We start from the raw sequence: 27,870 nt of genomic DNA on the forward strand, positions 1-27,870 counted from the left end.
GTGTGTGTGTGTGTGTGTGTGTGTGTGTGTGTGTGTGTGTGTGTATGTGTGTGGTGTGTGTGTGTGTGTGCACGCGCGCACCCATACTGGGGTTTGAACTCAGGTTCTGGGCACTCTTAGTTTTTTGTTTTTGTTTTTTATTTTCCTCAAGGCTCGGACTCTACTGCTTGAGCCACACCTCCATTTCTGACTTTTTTGAGAGTGAAGAGATGAGAGTCACCTACCCTTCCCTCTCTAGGCTGGCTTCAAATCCTGATCCTCAGATCTTAGCCTCTTGATTACCTAGGGTTACAGGCATAAGGCACTGGCGCCTGGTTTATGAATTCTAAATCAGAATCTTGTTCCCAGCTTGTCAGGAAAACTTCCCCCTCTTCACAATCTTGAATCTCCAGATTCTGTCTGTCTAGTAGTGCTTGCGGTCTTTTGATAATGCCAGTTTCAGGGTCAATCACATTACAGTGCCAAGGTTCATGAGGACTGGTGTTTATTAACTTCAATCATCACTGCATCCTTGGTGTTTAGAATGGTGACTGGAAGATAATAGAGTCTCTATAGGTAGGAGTTTTTAAATATTTATATTCAGATGGATTCAGATGTCAGTTTCGTGAGAGACATTAATCTATGATCAGAACCACCTATCTTAAAAACAACATCCACACTAAGAAAAATAGTGAGGAATAGCACACAAAGCAAATATATTGTCTAATCACAAATTCTATACTATGCTTATCTCTGGTAAGCAATTGTCCCAAGATTGTCCCCAGTGGATTTATGTGTTTGTATATTCATCTCTCACACTGGATAGATCAAACATATGCACACATAACTCACAAGGTATTGAAGAAATAGTAGCTTGTGATTTCCAAGGCCATGTCATGAAATATAAAGCTCCCTTGCATGATTTCCTTAAGGAAGATAGCTAGCTGTTATCTTGTAATAAAACTCTAGCAGACCCATAGAGAAGTCTAAAGAGTAAAGAACTAATGTCAGCTTTCAGTAGCTGGCATCAACATGTAAGCCCTGTGTGCTACTTACCTTAACATGAGATTGTCCAGCCCCAATCAAGATCTCAGATAACTGCCATCTCTGGAAGGTTTCGTTTTATTTTTTTAACTTCAACTAAATTTTGCCTTGAGATGGCCTAACCCAGATGAGCTAGTCCTGAATTTCTCAGTTATAGAAACTGAGACAGTAAGTCTTGTTATTAATGGCTAAGTTTCAGGAGCAAATTGTTGTATAGAATACATCATAAATATATTTGACTGTCATCCATATGGCAAATATTACAAAGAAGGCAACAGCTACCTTAATATTACAAGTAACACTGGGGATGGCTTCTACCTCTACGGGATTGGGGCAATTGAATACATGTGTAAGATATGTGGGATAGTTGCAATACTTGTCAGTCCTGAGAAATGGTGAGAGGGTGCATTAGACATCAGAACGCTCTCCTGTAATTTTTCTGGACCAAAAGGTAAATGGAGTTGACAGGATGGAACTTTAAGTTGGTTCAGTCAGATAATTCTAGAGCACAGGGTCACATAGGAACACTCCTAGGTCTATACCCATTAGGCTTCACCCAGTGTCTGAGCATCAAACCCCTGATCCAACGGAGTCTGATTAATGCACATTAACACTGAGAGGCAGGATGATGATAGGTGGTGTCTCAGGCTGGCCCCTGGTGCATTTGTATGACCAACTTTCACTTCACGGGAAAGACCCTAAGAACCAAGCCTTCAGGCAGATGAGTTGATGTATGTGTGATGAAGCCTTCTAAGTTAGATTTCATTTTCCTCAGGCTCTGATAACTGAATCACACTTGAAGGGAAAAACAAATGGAAGGTGTTAAATAATAGGAAAAAATCTTCAAAAATAGGATTTGGTGGTAATAGAAGAGACAGTTCCAATTATTTTTTCTGTTTCTCTCAAACACAAGCTCATTACAAATCCAGCATAGCAAAAAGAAAAAAAAGTAAAGATTTGTGAAGGAGTTTGGTACTTTCACATCATGTTTAATCATGTCTGGGAAAGAAAAAAAATAAAAAATCGTTGATGAGATTAGAAGACAAGACTACAATTTTAGTTACTATTGGTTTTGCATCTATCAATTTGGACTACAAATTTGTGAATTTCAATCTTAGAGAGAGTAATTTATATATAGATTGTGTTGTGTTTCTTACAGTTGCATCTGTATAATAAAATAGAAAAAATTAAGTTCTCTAACACAACAAATATGAACAATGTGAGAAAAATTCTTAGAGATGTTATAGCATTTGTTAATGGAGTAATAGCGTTGCCACAATTCCAAAAACTAAAACATACAACTGCAATTTTGGAAATCAATGTCTAAACACATTGGAAGCCAGAAAATCATGAGCTGACACTGCAGAACACAAATAGATAATCTAATAACACATGTGGGAGACAGCAAATAAACTGGTTAAGGAGCAAGAAGGGACGATGCTAATGTGATACGCCACCCTCTAAATTTAATTGTCTAAGAGGATTTCAACGTTTCTGGCGCTGCTTCCCATTTGTTATGAAGTCACATGTCCACTTTTTATACAACAATCTTAGAAATTACCACTACATAATGTACCATCTGCATGGAAGATTAGACATGTTTTAGGCTGTATTTGTTTTCCATTGCTGCATAACGAATTGCTGCAAATCTAAAGGCTTAAAATAACACACTCTTCTCACCTCACAGTTTCTTTGGGTCAGGAATCTGGCCTGCTCCAGCTGGGTTCTCTGCTTAAGAGTGTCCCAAGACTGAAGTCAAAATGTCATTGGGCTCTATCCTCAGTTAGAAATCTGCCTAGACAAAGCTCTGCCTCTGCATGCTCTTGAGTCTTTGGCACAACTCATTCCCATGCATGTGCATGTCTGAAATTCCATTGTGTCTTTTGCTACATATTATTGAGGACCCCATTGGCAGTCAGAGCTGCTAGCAGGCACTTGCCATGTGGTTTTATCTGTGATATGGTAGATGTTGCATGCAGGGGAAAGGGAGGACACCTCTGAAGCTCTGTTCTTTTTCACATTTTTAGGCTCCAACCATTATCACATTTGGATTTGTTTATATATTTTGAATAGCATCAGTTATCCAAAGGAATTTTATCTGACATGTCTATATATGCCTTGATTGGATTCACCCCTCACCTCACTCTCTTATATCCTAGTTCCCCATTCCTTACTCAACCCGGATACACAAGGCTTAGGTACATTCAAGAGATTTACTCAGAACATCCCAGAGGGAGCATCTTGGAAACATGATCTGGAGGAAATTTTTCATAGGACATCTAGAACCACAGGCATGTATCTATGACCATAAGACATGCTTTGGTCTTCTTTTTTTATTTCTTTTCCTGTGGAGAATCAGCTCTCCAGGGCTGTTAAAAGCTGATATTAAAACATTGTTTGGGCCTTCTAAATGAGAATGATACCTAAACTACCTCTGAGTTTGGGTGAAGGAACATCAGAAATTTGTGCAAAATCCAATCCTTTGAAGGAAGAACCCAGCCTGAGTAGCTTTGTCTTCAAAAATGAGAGGTAAGACAATAAAAATTCAGAAGTGGAGAAAGGAGACAAGTCAGCCCTCAAATTTGGTAGGACCCTGTACACACAGATACTGTACCAACAATGTACTGTACCAACTTAGCTTGCTGAAAGAAATGAGTACTCAGCTCAACTATTGATTCAATCACTATGGAGAACTCCCAGGGTAAGAGTGAACTTTCTGGTATTGTATGCTATTGAAATAAATGATGATATCTGTGCCCAGAAAAATAAAGTGGGGTGGGGATAGTTCCCATATCTCTGCATCCATCACACAGTAATGACCAGAATATTGTGTCTTCCCAGGGGAAAATGTTGGAAATTTTAAAGACACTAACTCTAGCTTCTCTTATTTCCTACAGTCAAAAATATAAAGTCAATATGCAAGTGAATATGAAGTGAAACTATGAAAGGGCTTTCTATTTTTAAATATCAGCGTATTTTTTTATTGCTACCTGGGAGAGAGTATCTATCTACGCACCAACATTGCTGAACAAGATGAGAAGGAATTATGACCTTTACCAGCTATGTGACCTGGACTAAATATGTCAATTTTGTTTTAGATGTCTTCTTGTATTTTTATAAAATGGAAATAATAAGAGTAGTTGACTTGCACACTTGTGGTTATCAACTGAGATATACACAATGCCTGACAAAGGATTAGAGAACTTAGCAATCACTACAAGTACTAGTGGGACTACTATTGCTAGACTTCAATAGAAACTTCAATGGGATTTTAATTGCTGTGAAATCATTGACATTAAACTGTGTTGATAATCAATTGGCTGTCCTTAAATCTTGTGAAAACAGAATTAGGCTGCAGGCTCATTAGAATGACTGCTAGTACCCGTTCCTAAGACATAGATTCAATATGTTAGATTGGGATGGTTCTGTGTAGAGTGGCAAGATATTTTTGCTCTCTTTATTTTTTTGTGAAGTTTGCCACCTCACTAAAAGAAGGAAAAGTAGTTAGTTGTCCATCTAAGTGCTTATATTTTATTTCACTGCAGGGCTAATAATTTGGCCCTAATTTTTGCTTATCTGAATATTTCTGATAAATTATAAAAAGAGTGCCAATTTTAATTAACTATGAAATGTTATGTAATTTAATAAAAAAAACACACACACACATAAAAAGTGTAATGAGTAAGGTCTTGAGGTCTTGCTTCAAGAACAGGAACATGGAAGTGGCGCTGTGGCTCAAGCAGTAAAGTGCTCACCTTGAGCTGAAGAGCTGAGGGACAGCGCCCAGGCCCAGAGTTCAAGCCCCACGACCAACAAAAAAACAAAAAGCAAAACAAAAACAAGAACAGCAACATTTCAAACAATGGTAAATTTGTGGGTTTTGATTATTGAAGGTTCACTCCATGTTAATCAGTTGAGAATAGTATCCACAATTTGTTAATTTGGGGCTAAAAAGTACATGTTTTCTAAAAATTACTCATTATACTATTTGGTAACACTCAGAAGAAAATGTTTGACTAAGAACTTGGTATTAAGTTTGCCCTCAAATATTTAGTTTTTCACATGTAAACATGTCTAGATTGTATTGATATAGAAGTATCTCCACGTTTTTCATAAAACACCTTCACCTTTTGGGCAATCAGGTCATTTGCATTTTCCATCAATGTGGTTTGTATGACTAATTGCAGTTCCTGGTCTTGCCAGAGATCATGTGACTAAGACCTGGCTAATAAGTATACTCACTTCCTCAAGTACAGTAACTTTTTCAGGTACAGGTATGTTCCCAATAAGATGGTCCAAAGAGATATCAGCTATCAAATAGTGTTTGAAATTACTTAAAAATCTTCCCTTAGACTTTTAGTACTCAAGATGAGATACAGATTGTAAATAGGACATAGCTCCTTTGCTTCTACATAGCAAGGTCTGATAATATAAGACCAACCCAAAAGAGAGCATAGCTCAAAGAAAAAAATGTGATGTATATGACACTGAATGAGTGGATCAAACTGTGCCTGAATCCTTGATATATTGTTGGCTTAATTCTCACACAAGTATCAAGGAATCATCTTTTTAATGTAAGCCATGTTATACTGATTATTCTATCTATACCTGGAAAATAATATTTGGAAATTACTGGTTTTATAAGACAGGAGAAAATTACTATCAACACATATTTGACAATTTTATAGCAACACACGACAAAAAATAGAACCTTAGCATCTACCTAATTTTAAAGCTGTCGACAGCCTTTAAAATGCCTCAGTGCCATTGATTATCTCAAAACTTTCTTTGGATTAAGTATCATGCAGTCTATATCATTATAAAAGTAAATTGAAATCAGCCATTATCTTGTATCTTTACAAAGTACATTGCATATTTCTTTCATGCTCTCATAATGTGAGACAGTTTAAAACACATCCTTAAATTCTTTGCTACTCACCAAAAATGGTTGGTTATTCACGAATAAGGCCATGTTTTTAAAATAAAGCACGCAATAATGTTTAAAATCACTCCAATCTCCACAGAGCACATGAAATGATAAAGAAACTTTAGGTCAGATCCTTAAGTAGGGATGGGGATAACTATGTCAAGGTGATTTTATATTTATTTCACAAATGATATGCATGTTACCTGCATGTCACTCAAACTGAAGAGAAGATTTGTGCCAATTAAAGTCAATATTTTGGTATCTAATATATTTTCTTTCTTTTGTTTAGAAATAGATGTTTGTACTAGGGATTACGATATAACGTGCATGTTTATGTATCCAGTGCTTTTTGCTCAGAGCCACTAAGCCCATATTTTTTATTGGAATAATAAGGACAAATTCTATGATGGAGTTTGTCTTTTTCCTTTGTCTATCCTTTGGGCTTCTGTGATATAGTTTGTAGTCATACTTTACTTCTAGTCTTAATTGATGTCAATTTTGAATTTTAAATCATTTATTAATTTGGCAAACACAATCTAAGGGACACTTTCTCTCTGGATCTAAATGTGTGCTTAATTTGATGTATTGTAGTACCAGGTACAAAAAATTATGGAATTACTATTACTCCTCCAAGTTGTAAATGTCCATATTTTAGAAATGCAAAAGAGAAAAAGAAAAAGATGAAATGCCTTGCACAGGGCCATAGAATCCTCATGATATCTGGCTCTGATTCTTTTTTATTCTCCATATTCTCTCAAAATCTGTATTTCTTCAATCTTGTAAGCCAAGGCTTGGACAAATTCACTGTATTCTGCCTGGACAAGAGAGGCTGTTTAGATACTCTGTGAAGTGAACACAGCCAGAGCCAGGTTTCTTTGCAATAATTCCCATTGGGTTTATCGACTAAGAGTTTCAGCTCATAAAGCACAAATGCCAGTTATCGAACTGAATTAAATCATTTCCAGAAGAGTGTGATATCTAAAAATCACCTGTGTATTACCGAATAAGTTAAAAAGAAATCCTCCTCCACATAATCCTTGCACTACAGTGTTAAGTCACGGTTCATTTTCTTGGGATTACCTGGGTTATGGAATTCTGATGCATGACACACAAGGTCAGTTTTATGCCATGTGCAGATCTGCAACTGACCACTGAACTTCATAATTCCATAGTAGAATGTGATTTACTAAATGGGAACAGTTATGCTTGAAGTGAAAGAAAAAAAAAGGAAAGTAGTTGTATAGGGCATCTGGGAGGCCAATAATACAGAGAAAAAGAGCTTGAGACTAGGAATGTGTAGCTTTTGGTTATCTCTTGATTAGTCATTAACTCACTGTATGACCTTGAGCAAATCACTTCAGCCTTGAGAGTTTCAGTTTTCTCAAAGGGGCCTTGGAAATGTCGACTGAAACAATTGGAGTTCTATACAGAAAGCTTGTGAGTGGGAATGTAGTGGCCATTTGAACATATGTGGATAAGGCTTTTAATCTGCCTCACCCCTGGGAATCGGGCACTTTGCAGTCTTTGTGGATACAATGAGTTATCAATCCTTGTACCTCTTGAATTCTACAAAGACATGTGATCTAGGCTGATCTATCAGAATATCCCTCCTCACTCTGAGCACAGCTATTGATCTAGAGCCCAACATATCATCAAAGAGAACAGTCACTTGTGGAAATTCTTAGGGGCAAAGGGAATCTAAGATTGAGCTGTTGCGTAGAAAATCACTGCAGAGCCAATACAAGCCTAGACTTTTCCATAACCAACTTTAGTACTCAGTGAGGAGTTCTTGTCTATGTATCACTCCAACCCAAAGGGAAACCACAAAGAGGAATGGAAGAGGATTTCTGCCTTGTTGGGATAATGGTTATCACTCCATCCCATTTGCATAGGTTAAAAATCAGAACTTAGCTAAAAATCCAATCTTAGATCCTTAAGAGAAACAAAGGCAGAAGGAAAACAAAACTCCTGCCTTCAAAATGACAAGACATAAAGGGGAGGAGAGAGAACCACAACAGACCAGAGCAGGAACCTACTGGAGGGCAGGGGCATTCCTGGAGTCAGAAAACCTTGACTATAATCATTGCTAGGAGTTAAGTGTGTGTAAGTCTTCAGGTTAAAAATCTTCAGCTGCAATGGTGGGAAAAAGGGTAAGGCCAGGCACGGTGGCTCAGGCCTGTAATCCTAGTTACTCAGGAGACTGAGATCTGACTATCGTGTGGTTCGAAGCCAGCCCAGGCAGGAAAGTACATAAGGCTCTTATCTCCAATAAACCACCAGAAAAAAAAAACAAAAGTGGCACTGTGGCTCAAATGGTATAGTATTAGCCTTGAGCTGAAGAACTAAGGGACAGCGAAGAGACACAGAGATGAAGCCCCATGACTGGCAAAAAAAGGGTAAACAAATGCAGCAGTGATATTCACTAGTCACTATACTAAAATGAACTATACAACTTGGGGGGGGTCAGGAAGGAAAAACTGGGAGAAAATGAAGTTGAGGTGACATTGCTCAAAAAGAAATATACTCATTACCTGACTTACGTAACTCTGACCCCTCTGTATATCACCTTTACAATAGCAATTAAAACAAAGGGGGAAAAAAACTTTAGGAAAAACCAGTTGTTGAGTCCTTCACATTTTTTAATAAGGTTCTTGTTGTGAAAATATCGTACAGAGGGGTTACAGTTACATGAGCAAGGTAACGAGTACATTTCTTAGCAAGCATTGTTGCCTCCTCTTTTGTTTTTCCCCTACCATCCCTTCCCTCCCATCTCCATGACTACACTCTCCTCCACCCCCACCCCCGCCAAAGTTTTAAAGTTCATTTTTCGACATAGCATCTTGTACATCTCATTGTTGCAGTGGGTCCACCTGTATCCCTATTTTGTTGGTTTTACACATAGGTTCATTGGAATAGTAGAAGGAAGTCCCTGGATACTTCCAGAAGGGAAAAGGAGAAAGGAACCATTTTTGAGCTGTGCCAGAACATTCTATTCTTAACAGGTCCACCTTTGGGAGAAATTAATGAACTAGCACCTGACCCACTCTGGCTTTATCAGAATCTGACTTGGGAAAAGAGAAATGCCTAACTCCGGTCAGTTCTAGTTTTCTGTGTGTGAGAGAAGGAGAAACTCTACATTCAGCTTACTTTGCTCACTAAGTTGGGCCAATAACACCAGGGAACACTCACATAGCTCAGGGTGCAGAGGGCTCACAGAAGTTTTGAGACCTAATCAGAGAATGACAGAATGCTGTCTCTCTCCACACTTTACCATAATATTTCTAAAAACCCATTTGTGTTATTTCCTTTTGCCCAGTATATCACATATGAGTCAAGGAATAAAAACACTAAAAGGTAACTAGCACAGAGGGATTAGTTAGCATAAGTATCAGAAGCAGACACAGCTGGAAAGCTGAAAGGACCAGAAGTAGGAGCTGAGGACTGTGATTAAGCTGGTAAGGGCTCTAATAGACAAGGCAGACAGCATGAAAGAACAGATGCCACGTAAGCCAAGAGAAATAAGCTCTAGAAAAGAATTTAAGATTATTCTCTTTGCAGGTTAAAAAAATAATAATAATATGGTAAAGAAAATTATCACAGAAGTGAAAAATGCCTTGATGAGCCTATTACTAATCTGGACACGACTGACAGAACTCTTAGTTTACATATATCTCAATGGATGCATTTGAAACTGAAAAGCAAAAGAGTACAAGCACTGATTTTAAAAAGAAAAGAACAGAATACCTAAAAACGAACTGATTGACAAGAATAACAGGTGTAACATAAATATAATGAGAATACAAGGAGAAAAAAATAGAACAGAATAAACATTTGACAGAATAATGACTGAATTTTCTCCGATATGTGTCAGACAGAAAAGGACAAATCCAAAAGCACGATGACTACCAAGCAATGGGAAAGACAGAAACAAAGAAGAATTTTTAAAAATTCAAGTGCCCTTCACATAAACACATCAATTTCAAATTACATAAAACCAAAGAAAATATCCTTTAAGAAAGGCAGAAAACAACGATGATAACAAAAACATATCTACAGAGGAGCAAAGACAAAATCAAATCAATGTCTCCTCAAATACTACATAGAAGTGCCTGTTGCTGGTCGCTCATCCTGTCATCCCGGTTACTTAGGGGGCTGAAATCTGAGAATCACAGTTCAAAGCCAGCCTGGGCAGGAGTCTGTGAGACTCTTACCTCCAATTTGCCACCAAAAAACTGGAAGTGGTGCTGTGGCTCAAAGTGGTAGAGAGCTAGCCTTGAGCAAAAGAGCTCAGGGACAGCACCCAGGCCCTGAGTTCAAACCCCATGATCACCATCACCACCACTGCTACCAACAAAAACTATACAGGTATGAAGAAAAAGGAGGGACATACCAGAAAGTACTTGAAAATTTCAAGTCTAGAATTATATATCCTGCATAATTGCCCCCCAATTGAAGGACAAGTAGAGCTTTGTCTCACACATAAATTAAGAGAATGTGGAACTGCCTTTTGTGAAACATTAAGTATCCTTTGAGGAGGAGGAATGTTATATAGAATGGAAAGCATACAAAGGAAAGTTTATAAAGAAAGGAAGACCAATGAAGGAAAAACAAAAGAAGGTAAATAAAGTTTTGTTTTTATTCTTCTAAAAATAAAATTTGCTCCAAATAAAAATGTCAATAATCACCAGCCACTGGTGGCTTACACCTGTAACCCTAGCTACTCAGGAAGTTGAGATCTGAGGATCACAGTTTGAAGCCAATGCAGGCAGGAAAGTCTGTGAGAATCTTATCTCCAATAAACTACTCAGAAAAAGCCAGAAGTGGTGTTGTGGCTCAAGTGGTAGAGTGCTAGCTTTGAGCACAAAGAAGCTCAGGGACAGTACCCAGGCCCTGACTTCAAGCCCTGGATCAAATGAAATTTTAAAAAGTCAACAATGTAGTCGGTTGTTTATACTTACCAAAAGTATATAATGTCACATCTAAATTATATAATATTTATGTATGCCTACATATACAGATATGAGATAGAAATGGAAAGCAGGAGTTAGAAATGTATCATTATAAGATGTTCACACTACCACAAAGCAGTGTAATGTTACTTGAGGTTGTTCTTGATCAGTTTTAAGTGTATATAGACAGAACTCCAAGAAAACCATGAAAAAAGATTAACAGAATTATGCTGACATACTAAGAAAGGAGAGATATGGATTTAAAATGCTCAATGTAAACCACTGAAGTTGAAGCAATGGAAGACAAAACAGTAACAAAAACAGGCAATCTATAGAAAACAGTGACACATGTGACAGATATTAGTGCATATACATCAATAATCACTTTAACGTGTTCTACAAGAACCAGTAAAATTAGAAGGATTTTTTAAAAAAGCAATGTTCAACTCTATTCTGTCTATAAGAAACCCACTTTAAATACAAAGACATACACAAATGAAAACCAAATGGATGAAGGGTAGAGAAAGGATGATTGGTAAAAAGTTATAGTTATACAAGAGAAATAACTTGTAGTGTTGTACAGGACAGTAGAATAACAATGGTTGACAATAATTATTTATATATTTGACAATAGTAGGAAGTGAGTTGAAAGTATTTACTGTATTTTATTGTTGTTATAAAGGTGATGGAGAGAAGGGTTACAGTTACGTAAGTCAGGAAGAGTACGATGTCGTCTCTTCCCTTCTTCTTTCCAATTTTTCCCTCCTGCCTCCCCCAGTAGTTGTATAGTTCATTTTCAACGAAGTGTCTAGTGAGTACCACTGCCCCATTTGTTTATTTTTTTCCTCCATTTCTGTGCCCTCATCCACCTGAATAATCATTAATATCTTCCAAATATGAAAGCCTAAGCCTAGATGTGTTAACTGGTGACTTTTACAAACAGTTAATGAAGAAATTAAACCAATTCTTTACAATCTATTTCAGAAATCACAATGAAGTTTATGCCATAAATTAATCTGTGGCCTGCATCAGTATAATAGAAAAACAGAGAAAGACGTTAAAGAAAGGATGTCCACTCTCTCCACTTCTCTTCAATCTAGTATTAGAATGCCTAGCTACACCAATAAGATGTAAACATAAAAGGGATCCAAATAGGGAAAGATGAAGTAAAACTCTCCCTCTTTGCAGATGACATGATCTTGTATTTAAAGAATCCCATAGACTTCACTCCCAAATTACTCAAGCTGATTCAAAACTTTGGCAAAGTAGCAGGGTATAAAATTAACCCTAAAAAATCAATGGCGTTTCTGTATGCCAACAATGAGAAAAGTGTGGCTGATATCAGGAAAGCAACTCCATACATAATAGCCCACCAAAAATAAAATACCTAGAAATTAACTTAACCAAAGAAGTGAAGGACCTCTATGATGAAAACTTTAAAAACCTGAAAAAGGAAATCAAAACAGAACTTAGAAAGTGAAAAAATCTCCCATGCTCCTGAATTGCAAACATCAACATCGTTAAAATGGCAATACTTCCCAAAACTATCTACAATTCAATGGGATACCTATCAATATTCCAACCTCATTCTTCAAGAAAATAGAAGAGGCAATCCAAAGATTCATATGGAACAATAAAGACCCCAAATAGCAAAAACGATCCTTAACAGAAAGAATAGTGCTGGAGGAATATCAATACCAAATTTCAAACTCTTCTACAAAGCCATAGTAATCAAAACAGCTTGGTACTGGCACAAGAACAGATCTCAGGACCAATGGAATAGAATTGAAAACCCAGAAATGAACCTACAGACCTATAGCCACCTAATCTTCGATAAGGGAACTAAAAAAATAGAATGGAAGAAAGACAGCCTCTTTAGTAAATAGTGCTAGCAAAACTGGTTAATCACTTGTAGAAAACTAAAGCTAGATCTTTATATAACACTCTGCACCAGAATCAACTCCAAATGGATCAAAGACCTCAGAGTCAAAGCAGACACTCTGAAAACATTACAGGACAGAATGGAAGAAACCCTAGGTCTCCTTTGCACAGGCTGAAATTTTCTTAAAAGAGACCCAGAAACACAACAAATCAAAGAAAGTTTGGACAAATGGGATTGCATGAAATTGCAGAGCTTCTACATGGCAAAGACTAGCTAGCAAGATCAATAGAAAGCCCACACATTGGGAGAAGATCTTCACTAGCCATACAATAGTCAAGGGTCTCATGTCTAAAATATACCTGGAACTCAAAAAATTAAATCCCCAACAACAAATCCTCAAAGAAACAACTGCCCAATAAATAAGTGGGCTAAAGACTTAAAGAGAAGCTTCTCTGAAGAGGAAAGAAGGATGGCCAATAGACACATGAAGAAAGCCCAAACCCCCCAAGCAAAAAAGAAATGCAAATCAAAACAACATTGAGACACCACCTCACCCCAGTTAGAATGGCTAAAATCAAGAACTCTAATAACAACAGATGCTGTAGGGGATGTGGACAGAAGGGAACCCTACTGCATTGTTGGTGGGAGTGGAAACTTGCTCAAACACTTTGGAAAGTAGTATAGAGGTTCCTCAAAAGACTCCACATAGAGCTCCCCTATGACCCGGCAATCCCACTTTTGGGCATTTATCCAAATGATCACAAAACAAGACCATACTAAAGCTACTAACACAACTATGTTTATTGCAGCATTATTTACCATAGCTAATATTTAACCAACCCAGGTGCCCCTCAGCAGATGAATGGATCAAGAAAATGTGGTATCTATACACAATGGAATTCTATGCCTCCATCAGAAAGAATGATATTGCCCCATTTGTTAGGGAATGGAAAGACTTGGAAAAAATTATTTTAAGTGAAGTAAGCCAGGCCCAAAGAAACATAGGTCTCATGGTTTATTTGCAATAACTTATTTGCAATAACTAGTATATGTCTGAGACAAGTAGAAACGGTCAGATAAGTTGATGTTAGGCAAAATGAACCCCAAGATAAGGACTCAAATGTTTTTTCTTTCTTGCGATTGTTTCTAGCATATTTATAAGTTGATTTCTTTGTTGCTTTGTGTGTCCCTCCCCCACAGTATAATCCCTGTTTTCACTGTATTTGATGTTGGTATAATTTGTGGAGGGGAAGGAAAAAACAAATTGTTTAAATAGGGATACAGGTGGACCCACTGCAACAATGAGATGTACAAGACGTTATGTCGAAAGACGAACTTTACAACTTTGACCGGGGTGGGGAGGTTGGGTGGTTGTGGGGAAAGGGGGGCAAGGGGCGAGGGATATGGAAGGGATGGGAAGGGGAAGCAAAGGAGGAGGCAACAATGCTTGATAAGAAATGTACTCATTATCTTGCCCATGTAATTGTAACCCCTCTGTACAGTATTTTCACAATAAAAAAAGAAATTCCACACCAATATCTCTCATGAATATAAAATTTAAAAAAACCTCAACAAAAATATCAACACATCTAATCTAAATGTATAAAAAGTATGAATTGCTGGGATTTATTCAGACAATGCTCAAATGGCTCAATATTTGAAAAGAAATAATCCCTCACACTGAAAGGCTAAAGAAGCAGGGTGTTGGTGGTTCATACCTGTAATCCTAGCTACTGAGGAGTTAGAGATCTAAGAATCATGGTTCAAAGCCAGCCCAAGCAGACAAATCTGTGAGGTTCTTATCTCCAATTAATCAGCAAACAGCCAGAATTTGAGGTGTAATGTGAGAGGTAGAATGTTAGTTGTAAGTGAAAAAAAAATAGAAAGTGGATACAAGACCTTGAGTTCAAGTTCCAGTTCCAGTGGACACCAAAAAAGAGAAAAAGTTTAAAGAAGAACAATATGATCAGATCAATAGATTAAGAAAAAGTATGGACCAAAATCTAATACTTCATGATTTAAAACTTAGTAAACTAGGCCAAGCAGCTCATTCAACTTGACAAACGAATAAATACAGAAAACCCTCCACCTCACTCTGTACCTAATGACACAAAACTGGAAGCCCTCCCACTTAAAACAATTCACTCATGTATAGTCTTACCACTCCTTTTCCATACTGTATTTGAAAGTATAGCTAATAAAATAATACTATGAAATAAAATGTCTACTGACTAGGAAGAGATTCTTTTTTTGGCCAATCACATCATTATCTAGGGAGAAACTCTAAAAGAATCAACTAAAAAGTCTGTTCCTGGGAATAATAAGTGATGGTAGCAAGGTTGCAGAATACAAACGTAACGTAAAACGTCGAACACTTTCACACGTATCAGCAATGACCAGTTATAATTTTAAGTTAAAAACACAATATAATTTATATGAGCACCCTTTAAAATGAAATGTTTATGATAAGCCTAATAAAATATATGCAATATCTATTTAAGGATAACTCCACAAAACTCGGATGAAGTAAATCAGAAATCAATTTGGAAAGAAATTCCATATTCATGTCTCGGAAGACCCAATAGTAATGAGATACTATTTCTTCCACACTTGTGCATAAATTCAATATACTTTTCTAATCAAAATCCCAGTATACTAATTTATAAATATTGACAAGTGTTCTCAAAATCATATCTAGAGGCAAAACATGTATAATAGCCAACAGACATGGAGAGAGAAAAACATAAGTGAAAGTTTGACACTATATGCTCTCAAGATTTATCAAATAAAGATTGGCAAATAAAGGGACAAATAGATCAATGGGACAGAACAGATTCCAGAAATAAACCCATGAGTATAGCCACTTGGTCTTTGACAACCGAAAAAGGCAAATTAATAAAGAAAGGATAATCTTGTCGAGAAACTGTGCTACAATAAGTGGGCATACATTTGAAGGAAAAATGGGAAGCAAATAGAAGAAGAATGTAGTCACATGTCTTTATCACTATTACAAGATTCAAAATGAATCTCAGACTTAAATACGAATTCCAAACTATTAAACTCCTAGAAAATGGCATAAGAGAAAATCTAGTTGAGGTTTTGTTTGGTAATGACATTTGAGATAGCAATGCCAAATGCATAATTCATGAATTAAATAACTGGTAACTTGGACTTCATTAAAATAATTTCTCTTCTCTAAAAGGCCTATGAAAAACATAAAAATACATACCACAGATTGGAAGAAAATATTCATAAAAGACACAATTGATAAACAACTGCTGGACAAAATATTTCCTAGAACATTTAAAACAGAGCCAGATGCTGATAATGCATGCCTACAACCCTAGCTATTCAGGATGCCGAGATCTGAGGATCATGGTTCAAAGCCAATCCCAGGCAGGGAAGTCTGGTAAAACTCTTACCTACAAACAGCTACCAATAAAGTTAGAGGTAGAGCTGTTTTTTAAGTACTAGAGTGTCAGCCTTCAGTCTAAAAGCTCGGGGACACTGTTCAGGTCCTGTGTTCAAGCCCCAGAACTGGCACAAAACAATCAACCTACAACAACAAAAAAGTAAACCGCAACAATAAGAAAACAAACAAGCTGACTTACAAAAAGAACAAAGATCTTACCCAATTGCTCTTCATATAAGATATATAGATGGTAAAAGTTAAATATTTATCAGTAGTAAAACAAAAAAGAAATAGATGGGAAATAAACATAAGGAAAGATGTTCCACATGATACATCAGGAAAACACAAACTAAAATAACCATGAGACAGCTACCTACAAATCAGAATGGAAAATGGAAAAGCATTGCAAAGGTAAACATATATTCATTATAAGATCCACCAACTATTCTCTTTAGTTTCATGAAAAGTAATTAGCAATTGTGTCCACATAAAACACTGCCCCCAAAAGCTTATAATATACTTATTCAGAATTGCCAACATTTGAAAGCAAACAAGATGTCTTCGAGGTAAATGTAAATTCTGATGCAGCTATACCATGGAATAGTATTCATCAGTACAAAGAAATAAGCTATCAAGATATGATGAAAAGATATGGGACACCTTAGATGAATGTTACTAAGAGGAACCAATCGGCAAAAGCTAAACACTATATGATTCCTAATACAAGACATTCTGGAAGAGGCAAAAGTTCAGAAGACATGATTTTCATTTCTAAAGACTAGCACTAAAAGTCATATATTCCTTTAAGGGGTGTTGATTGCTGAACTTTTGTATGCCAACTCCTAAGTGAACAATAGTGAACGAAATAGACAAGTGTTCCCCCACATACATTAGGTTTAATTACATACATTCCATTTCACAATCTGTAATATTCAGGAGCAAGTAACTCAGAAGAAAAAGGACAATATATAACTCACACATCTCAGCTTACTAAATGCTTGTGGTTTGACTGGTAAATATGTGTAATTAAGTTTATCATCAGCCTCACGTTACAATATTTGCTAACTCACTCATCCTTGTTATTCTGACAAAGATACATTCATGACTGGTCGAATTACACATTTCTATAAGAGATCATTTTGAGGAGCCTCTATCAACTAAATTTGATTTAATACAACCTCCTGCCAGCAATAAAAACAAAACCTTACTGGCATTCCTTTCTTTATAAATAGATATTGCAAAACATTGTGGTCTGTATTCAGTTGCTTCATAGAAAGCTCTCTGCAATTCTCTAACCCCAGAAGAGTTTGTCCTTTGGATTGAACTGTCATAAAACCTGCCAAGTAAAAATTGGGCAATTCCAAAGATACATGTTATCTAACACACACACACACACACACACACACACACACACACACACACACACACACATATACACACAGTATACTGTATACCAGGCCCACTTATTTCCCCATTTTATTAGGAAAAGCAATAAAGTATGCTCAGAGAATATATATTTTAGCAAAGCATAAATGTTCTATTTATGGGCTAGGAAATTTTTTCATGCACTGTGCCGGCAAATCATTCTAAATAAGCCAGTTTGCTGACAATACCCAACACAGTAAATGATTACATTTTCCTTCAATTGGTGACCATATATATTTGCCAATTATTTCTTGGGCATAAACACAATTTGAGGACTTGTAGAAAAAAAAGTAACACGCATTGTGGCTGTGGTATCTTACCTACTATATTGTACATCCCATATGCTTTCTTATCCTGGGATTCTTTGTGTATATTCTCCTGGTAACCAAATGTCTTTCTCTGAAATTTATTCCAAGTAGATGAAGGAAGTTACTCCCTCCTCCCCCAGTCAGAAGGATAATCCTGTGCTTGGCTCTGATCAGATGCTGCAATCTTCATGACCAAAGTGATTGGTTAGTTATTAGTAAATGACACAAACTAGACTGGTGGATCCCAGAGTATTCTACAGGGATGATGGGAAATTGACATTCAGTGGAGACTGAGCATAGTTGTCATGTCTGCCATGTTGAAAAAAAAATCTATGAGCCACATAAAGACGGGGAGCAAAGACCACAGCAATCAGTTATTGATTCCAATCAAGTAAAAGGACGGAAGAAGAAATTCTGTGTCATCTTTCTTTCTCTGCAACTTAATCAACCTCCCATGAATGCCTTTACACTAATTTGAACTACATTTCCTCAGGACTCTAGAGGCACATTGGGCAACAGGTAAGTCAGAACAAATTTAGATCCAGGTAAGTATCCAAACTGACTGATTTACAGACTGAGTGCTATACTCACTCATCCATTCAAACATACACCTGAACAATACACCACAGCACATACCAGGCCTTGGAGGAAAGAAGTTATAACCTCTGAAGGAGTTTTATTTACAGAAGGAAAGGAAGATATACCACAAAGCTATTGTAATATGATGTGACAAGAGCTTAATTGACTACTTGAGGATTCTGTGTCTGATGAGAGTATTTTTGGAAGCTCAGAATAATGAAGTAAATACAAGTTGTCCATTGGTGTGAGAACAAATATTACCCTTTTGAAGGCTTAGTGGAAAGTTACAAGTTATATAAATAGGGAAAAGCATACCACAGGTAGGAGGAAGAGAATTGCATTCCTGATCCCTGACCTGCTCTGTGACCTATGGAAATTTTTTTCTAAAAGCCCAACTATCTCTAAAACGTTATGAATTCCTAATGCTACTGAGATCAGAAAACAGAAGGTGTTTCTAGACATGTGAATCATAACTGACATTGGGAAAAGGTTCAACTACTCTGGTAAACCTTCTAATAATAAAGCAGGAATGTCTGTGGCCCATGCATGGTGGCCATGCACAACTGGATTTCATGGTGTGCAGATAGAAGTCGGTGTGGATGTGAGCAGGATTTTTCACCCTGGCATTATTGACTTCTTGGGCTGAATAAATTTCTTCTGTGAAGGAACTATCCTCTATGCATTGTAAGATATTAAATGCATCTGGCCGCTGATCTAGCTATGTACTGGATGGTAGTAGTATACCAGTTTGTACCAGGAAACAATGTTTCCAGATGTTTCTACACCTGAATATTCCTGGGTAGCCAATCACCTAACTGGTGGTCTAGGGTTTCCTATGTTGAAAAACAGAATGGTCATCACCCAGAATTATATGGCCATAAGCAGCTACATAAGACTAATTTCAAAAATGTAAATTATTAAACTAAAAGTTTATAACAATCTCCTTATGAGTAGGGGTAGTATAAAGGCACAAAAAGCCATATGAGACACAGGCCTGTTCTTTGAGGATTTGGAAGGAAGTTAAGCAAATTAGTATCTGAACATATCTATTTTTATATTTAAACAAATGTACATATATTACAGAGTAATCCAAAATTAGTTAGGACTTGGAAAATACATTTCCAAATGCTCTGGGCTATTTAAGGCTAAAATCACAAATGCTTCAGCCATACATGCATCCCTGTGTGTTATCAAGATACTAAGGAAAATACAAAGGAAATGCTAAGGAAAGCATGAGCAACCTGACAAAGATTAGTCAACGAGAGGACACATCCACTTTAAAACTATTACAGGGAATTAAATAGACATAATTGAAAAACAACCTCAGTGAAATCTATGATAATTATGATGGTGATCACAGACGATCACCTACAATAATTATTTGTTGAGTTGTAGCTATACCATGCACTTTCTATACAAAGACTCACTTCTATTCTATAAGACATTACTGATCTATATTTTAAAGATAAAGAAGCTAAGGTTTTATACATTGAACTTCTTTGCTCCAAGGTACATAGGTAGTTTTTGTTGTTGTTATTGTTTGTTTATTTTTTGTCTCCAGTAGGAGTCACTATGGAGTCACATGACCCAGTATAAAAGAGTATAGAGAAAGAGAAACTGGAACTTTAGGCCTGGGCACTGTCCCTCAGCTCTTCAGCTCAAGGCTACCACTGTAACACTTGAGCCACAGCACCACTTCTGGCTTTTTCTGCTTATGTGGTGCTGAGGAATCAAACCCAGGGCCTCACTCATGCAAGGCAAGCGCTCTACCACTAAGCCACCTTCCCAGCCCCATAGGTAGTTTTTATTTCTGCCATAATAGAATATCACAAACTGTGTGGCTTGCAAGAACAAAAATATAGTCTCTAACAATTGTGGAAGCCAGTGGTCTGAAATCATATTCTTTCTTACATAGATATTACATGACGTCCCTCACCTGCCTCTCTTCAAAGAAAGTGGAAAAGGAAAAAAAAAAGGCTTACTACTTGACTCTATAATTGAGTTCAAAATTTTAGTACAATATATCTTTCATAATGATAGCACAGCATTTGCTGTTTAACCAATTGTTATCAGATTATTCCATTAGTAGAAATTTCAAGAAAAAAATGTATAGTTATTATAATACTTCTAATTTGCTCAAGTTAGCTCTATAATTACGATTCCCCACACTGAGAAAAATCTAAGTCCAGACAGCAATTGAGACCCAGTTAATAATACATTTGTCACAAAGTAGACTGGGTCGTTCCAGTTTCTCTTTCTCTATACTCTTTTATACTGGGTCATGTGACTCCATAGTGACTCCTACTGGAGACAAAGAATGCATCTCTACCACTCCCACTGATTTAGAGCTTAGCTATTTTATTTGTTTTAACCTGTGAGCAGAAATGCAGTATTTCTGTTTTAAGCAACAGTTTCAAGTTATTGTAAGATTTTCACCAGTACTTTTTAGCTTCTGCCTCATGCTATGGGAAGACTATGTCCCAAAAAGACTTTAATCTTTAAGCCTGAGTCTCACTATGAAGTAGACTTGAACCTGACACAAAACCTGAAGTGCAGTCTCTCTCAGTCAAATTCAGCCAAGGGCAGCTTCCCATCCCTGAACTGCAAACCCACAAGCCTACAAATAAGTGATCATGTTTTCAACAAACTGGTACTCAAAGGTTGTTTGTTACACAGCAATAGAGCATAAGAGCCCTGACTAACACAGCTACCATGTATAAAATCTACAGAAGAGACCTATTCATGGTCTGCCACTCCACAAAGCACAAAGGTTGGACTTTGATAAGAGCCCAAATGGGGAAAAGAGAATTTCTCTTAAGCAAAATAACATTTTCCTATCGACTTCCCCATCATTTGAGGAAAACATTACCATCAAAATGACAATAAAAAGCTACACTCTCAAGAATACTCAACAAACAAAACTCTATTGACAGTCCTATATTTGAGGACCCAAGAAACTATAGAGTATCAATTTGTAAATTTAGAAGAAGGCTCATTGGAAAAAGATGTGGTATGATTTTTTGTTTTTGTTTTCTGGTTTGTTCCTACAAGATTTCCTTTTCTTCGGTGAGTTCCATTTACCTTTATCTTTTTCTTAATGTGTATGGTTTTAAAAAGGTTGTTTTTTTTGTTTTTTCTTTTTTCTTTTTTGTTTTTTGTGAAAATACCGTCGGGAGGGGTTACAATTATATGGGCAAGGTAATGAGTACATTTCTTATCAATCATTGTTGCCTCCTCCTTGTTTACCCTTCCCATCCCTTCCCATCTCCCCTCTGCCCCCCCCCCCGACCAATCCCCCCCCACACACCAAAGTTGTAAAGTTCACTTTTCGACATAACTTCTTATTGCAACAATGGGTCCACCTGCATCCTTATTTAAACAATTTGTTTTTACCCTTCAGCTCCCCAAATTACACCAACATCAAATACAGTGAAAACAGGGGTTACACCGTGGGGGAGGGACATACAAAGCAACAAAGAAATATCTTATAAATATGTTAGAAACAATAACAACAAAGAAAACACATTTGAGTCCTTATCTTGGGGTTCATTTCCCTAACATCAACTTATCTGACCTTATCTGCTTGTCTCAGACATATACTAGCTATTGCAAATAAGGGAAACCATGGGACCCATGTTTCTTTGGACCTGGCTTACTTCACTTAATATAATTTTTCCAAGTTTTTCCATTTCCTAGCAAATGGGCAATGTCATTCTTTCTGATGGAGGCATAGAATTTCATTGTGTATATATACCACATTTTCTTGATCCATTTATCTACTGAGGGGCATCTGGGTTGGTTCCAAATCTTAGATATTGTAAATAATGCTGCCATAAACATAGTTATGCTGGTAGCTTTAGTATGGTAAGGATTATTTAAAAACCTTTTTATTACAAATGATCACAAATAAAAAAGGTTTTAAAATAATCCTTTGTCTCCTAAATCGGACAATAAAAACTTAATACAAAAACAGTACTTATTTGAACGATAGGAAAATATCTAAAATAAAAATGTTTCTCTTCTACCCTATCCCATCCCCTTATGATAGTTGCCTAAATGCAACCATAACCACCATAGAGAATAGAAGGAATATTTGGCTAAATGTTTTATTACTCTACCTTGCACAGAGAAGAAGAAGAAGTGACAGTAGCAAACTCATTATATTTATAAGAAACCAATTGGTTCTTTATCCTGAAAGATAAAGTTCTTCATCTTAATAAGCTTAAGGAAGACTATCCTGACCTTCTGTGCCCACCATCTTGGCTTATATCAAGATATTCTTCACTTTTCTCTGCACTCTGCCTTCGGCTATCCTGTACATCTGTGCTTACATTTCCATAACCCCTCCACTTTCCTTCTGTTAAACTGTATGGTATCATAGACCACAGAATCCCAGAGAAAATGCAGATTCAAGTTCTGGGTTGTAGATGACCCATCATGCTTTCTATCTAGTTCTACTTCTCCTTACTTCTTTAGACAACTCCCCTCCCCCAACACCACTTTTAAAAAAAATCAGACCATATTGACAAAACCCCTTTTAGCTGCTGTCCTATCCTCTTTTACCTCCCTACCAACCCATTCATCATAATTTTAATCACATTGGTTTACTTTAACTGTGGTGATGTCTCTGACAGGAAGAACTGTATCATTTGCTACTCTACATTCCCAAAGTATCACACACAAGCCACTCAATAAATGGCTATTGGGTTAGAGTTAACAAAACCCTCATAGCTCAAAAGTTAAGTAATTAGGAGCTAAAGTTAGTCATGTGGGGGTCAGAGAGCAAACAAAAAAAATCAGAAAGAAAAAAAGAAAGAACATAGAAGGAAGTCCTATGGGAAGAATTCACCTATACCTGGTTGAAACTAAGTAAGTGAAGGATTCATTTCACAGCTACTCTGACACCCAGGAGATCACGGAAACACTACCAACTCACATCCTGGACAAGTACTCTATCACTCAGGCTTCCAAGATCACCTGCAGTGAAAATTGGGTAGCCATTCTCATGTAGCTATGGGTTATGAGCAAATCTACAAGGAAGGATCCATTTGAAAGGAAGTTTACTTCTCATGCTGGGATCTTAAGGAGCATATAAACATGCCTTTTAAAATAGAATACTACTTGATTCTAATAAAAATTGAATATTTTATACAATAAAGATAAGTGTGAGGCAGACCATGGTACTAAACATGTGTGAACCCAGATATGTGAGAGCCAGAGATAGAAGTATCTCATGAGAACCCATCTGAAAAATGAACTAAAAGCAAAAGGACTAGTGAATTATGTGACAGAGTGTCTATCTAGTAAGCTCAAGACCTGAGTTTAATTCCTACTGTGTTGGGGGGGGGTGCGTGCACATGCGTGCATAGTACAGAATTAACTGATGAACAAAGTCCAGGTCACACATATTTCCCTTCATAAGTTCATAGGTACCAGTGCTAAAGTCAAGCCAAAAAGAGACATGATGGAAAAGAAGAGTAATTGGATATCTCTTCAAGTTTAGCATCATTAGTGTACCACAACTTTTGGCTCCAATTTAACAATGAGGGTGATTTGCTTTACTCTCATCTCACTGTAGTCTTGGTTTTTCACTGCTTGAGTGAGCTTAATGAATGCTTCTAAGATTATAGTTTCACATGTCCTGAGGAAAACTCTACACATTTCCATATACCCTGAGTAGGTAACTCAGATTGCTGACTTGAACTTAAAAATGGAAGGATAGAATAAAAATCAAGATATACACACACACAATGGACTCATTTGAAGACAACATTGGCTTTTCCTTGTTATGCAGCCTGTCAGCCTCATCTGATTCAAGTCAGCTGAATCAGAATCTGTGGATTCAATCAGCCATGTGCATGAGATTTTAAGATCTCTGAAGCTAGAATACTACATTGAAGGCAGTACCTGTACCTATTAGGATGTCAATGTGGGAAGGAACAGTTAAAAATTATGTCTCATCGAGTCAGGTATGGTGACTCATATTTCTAATCCTAGCTATTTTGGGGGGGGAGGAGTAGAGATCAGCAGGATTATGGCTTATCTGGGAGAAAAAGTTCATAAGACCCCATTCTCAACAAATCAAAAGCTGGGAACAGAAGACTGTTCCTGTCATTCCAAATACGACAGCAGGATGACAGCCCAGGCCAACCCAAGCAAAAATGTGAGTCCCTTTTCCAAAAATAATCAGAGCACAAAGGGCATGGGACATGCCACCTGCTTGGCAAATTCAAGATCCTGAGGTAAGATTCCAGTACTGCCACAACACTGCCAAGAAAAAAATTCTTGGGAAATTTATTTTCTTAATTCACACTCTGGTCATGTTGAAAGTTCCCATTATTTTGATAGAGGAAGTGTCAGATACATAATTAATTAGGAATAAATGAAAAATGATTTTTTCCAGCTCAATAAGATCTAGTAAGAAAAGAAATGAACTGCTTCTGTAAAGAATTTTCTAATCTGTTCTCAAAAACTCCTCCCAAAACACACACGTTTATTGAGTATGGACAGAGGGTAGACCTGTGGTGATCGCATTTGCATAAGCAAAAGAATTGTGGACCCGTTACAACAATGAGAAGTACAAGTTGTCATGTCGAAAATGAACTTTACAACTTTGATGGGGGAGGGGAGGATGGGGTGGGGGGCTGGGGGAGGCTGGGAAGGGATGTGAAGGGTAAACAAAGGAGGAGGCTGCAATGCTTGATAAGAAAAGTACTCATTATCTTGCCCATGTAATTGTAACCCCTCTGTACAGTATGTTCACAATAAAAAATAAAAATTAAAAAAAAAGAATCACATGGGCAGCTGCCAAAGAAAAAGATGCTCTGAAGACAACCAATGCCTGAAGATTGGAGCTCCACCTGGCATTTACATTCTACCCATTTCTTATAGGACTCTGAAGCAGTTGGCCTGAAAAAAAAAACAAAAACCTATTTTGAAGAATACAGAGCAAAAAGGCGTGATGGCGTTGGGACTCACAAAGTGGTATCGGAAGTATGCTAAGGCATTAGCATGCTGAGCATGTTGACTGGAAGAAAGCTAGCCTAAGAAGCAAAGTGTCTTCCGAACCTTTCCTGCCTGTCATTCACCTTTTCTTTTCCCAATGCAGCCCACAGAAACCAAGAAATCCTCTTCTCTGGGCAGGTCATGTAAGTTAGAACCTCTTCTCCCAGCCCTGGCAAACCAGCTGTAAAACCTAGGTATAATACTCTATCCTTCCTCTGCTTTTCTGTGTAAGAATTCTCCATAAGGAAATCCTCTAATCTGCCTTGTCTGATAGTAGGAAATAAGACCTTCATCCGGAAAGGGGTCCTCCTGGCCCATACCTGGGAAGAGGGAATATTACCCAGTGCATTAAAGAGAGGAACAGAGGACTCCACTCTATAGGAATTATTTCATACCCTGTTTGTCCTCTCCCATTTCCACAGGGCTATTCTTGTCTTATCCAACCCAAGCAAACTAATGGATCATTCACCCTAGATTAAATAAACCATTTCCTCTTATACATAGAAGAGAAATGTCATGTGTTCTCTTATTCACCTGTGTTTTTGTTGTAGGCATGCCGTTGGTGACTTTAAGATGGTAAAGGAAGGTATCACCTCTCCCAGCTCCTAGAATAGACTGTATACTTTCCCCTTTCTGTCTTTTCCCTTCAAAAAATAAAGCTCAGGTTCCAGTGGATGAGGGGAAATATCTTCAGGAAAGAGGTGGGAATATCTTTCCAGTGACATGGTGCTATCACCCAGAATTTTCTCAGAAATGTAGCAAGTATCTCAATATCAGAAAGACTTCCAGGCTATAGTACAGTGAAGGCAAGATACGCTGTGTTCTAATTAATCATTTCTTTCACTACAGGGTAATGTAGACATAAAAGAATCTTGTGGTGGCTGGCAATGAATACTGAAGGGAAGAAAAGAATGACAAAATGTTAGAATTCATTAGCATCTCTTTCTGATACCATTCAATGTAGGAAGCAGCCTAATTCCACATAACTAATAGCAATTCTTCTGACAGATTCTCCCTCACAGAGAAAGACAATTCATTCAGCTATGGTAGCTGGATATAAATACCTATGAAGTTCACCAGCTTCTTTTGCTCTAATTCATTCTCACCAAGCAACCTTCTTCTCTCTAGCTCGGCCTTCAAAGTTCACTCTTACTGGGGAAACATTCCCCTCCACCAATGACTAATAATGCCAAGGGTGACCATAAGAATTGCAGCTGTGACAACAGCGATATTAATGGCAGCTTTTGTTCCAGGCTTCAGGCCACAAATTTAACTGGTATTATCTCATTTTTATATCCAAAGCTTCCTATACAGAAAATATAATTGTTATTCTCATTTTAGAGATGAAGAAACTGAGAATAAGAAAGATGAGATAAATTCAAGCAAAGGGCATGTAGTAATTAAATAGACAAGCCTTTATTCTGGTCATTTTTCTGTGAATCAAGATCTTACCTACTATACTCCTTACTATGGCTTCCTTGTTAGAATATCACCTGTTGACTCACAATGTGAACTTCCAAAGGGTCAGGGGTAGAGGGGGACTTAGTTCTTACTGAGAGTATGGAGTTGGGATGAAGCAGAACCTTGACTTTACAGCTGAACTTGATATATGCAAAAGGGTATCTGAAACAGGTCACCCACCCAGTGCTAAGATTTAAACTGGCAGTAGATTGGGAATTTATGAAGTGGAGATGAAAAGAACAGGAACACAAAGGGTATTATTAAAGATCTGTTCAAAGAAGCACTTTAAGTAGAAGTTGGTTTCTTATGCCAGAAAATCCTGGCATGTGGATGAGCATGCTGAACTGAGGTGCCATGGATAGGCTAGACAGCACTACTGCAATGTCTCTTCTTCCTTCATCAGGCCAACATTTATTGAGCCCCTACCATGTCCCTGGCTACTGTCCCAACTTTCCTGTGATTTTATATACCAACTGTTAGATGACTCTCCACGGATTGTTGCCCCTGAGAACATAATCACTAGCAGACATCCAGTTTGAAAATCCTGTATAGAGCTGATGAACAGGGGCTGGAGCTAGAAGAGCATGAGATCATCGGAGTCCCTCTCAAGCCCATGGCACACAGCTACCTGACGTTCTCCATAGGGAATGGAAATGACCTGTTTCCAGAGTATGCATGACCAACCTTCCCTCAAAGAATAAAAGTGAACCAAAAGAATCCTCACACCGAAGGTTGGCTGGTCTCAAAAAGGCATCTTTTCCCATCCACCCATGGCTTTCTCTTCCAGGCAAAAGAGCAAGGAACCCAACAGTAAGAAACTGTTGCAACAATGAGAAGTACAAGTCGTTATGTCGAAAACGAACTTTACAACTTTGGTGGGGGTGGGGGGGGCGGGGAGG

The 27,870-nt window shown here is 37.4% G+C and overlaps 1 protein-coding gene across 1 annotated transcript in view; it reads right to left on the minus strand.

The window, feature by feature from the left end:
• The window catches only part of Fam19a1 (family with sequence similarity 19 (chemokine (C-C motif)-like), member A1), a 480,497-nt gene that overhangs the window by 289,527 nt on the left and 163,100 nt on the right, over nucleotides 1-27,870 (minus strand). The window lies entirely within an intron of this gene.

This window comes from Dipodomys ordii, unplaced genomic scaffold, assembly GCF_000151885.1.
Source record: "Dipodomys ordii isolate 6190 unplaced genomic scaffold, Dord_2.0 Scaffold12, whole genome shotgun sequence".
In the NCBI taxonomy this organism is placed as follows: Eukaryota; Metazoa; Chordata; class Mammalia; order Rodentia; family Heteromyidae; genus Dipodomys; species Dipodomys ordii.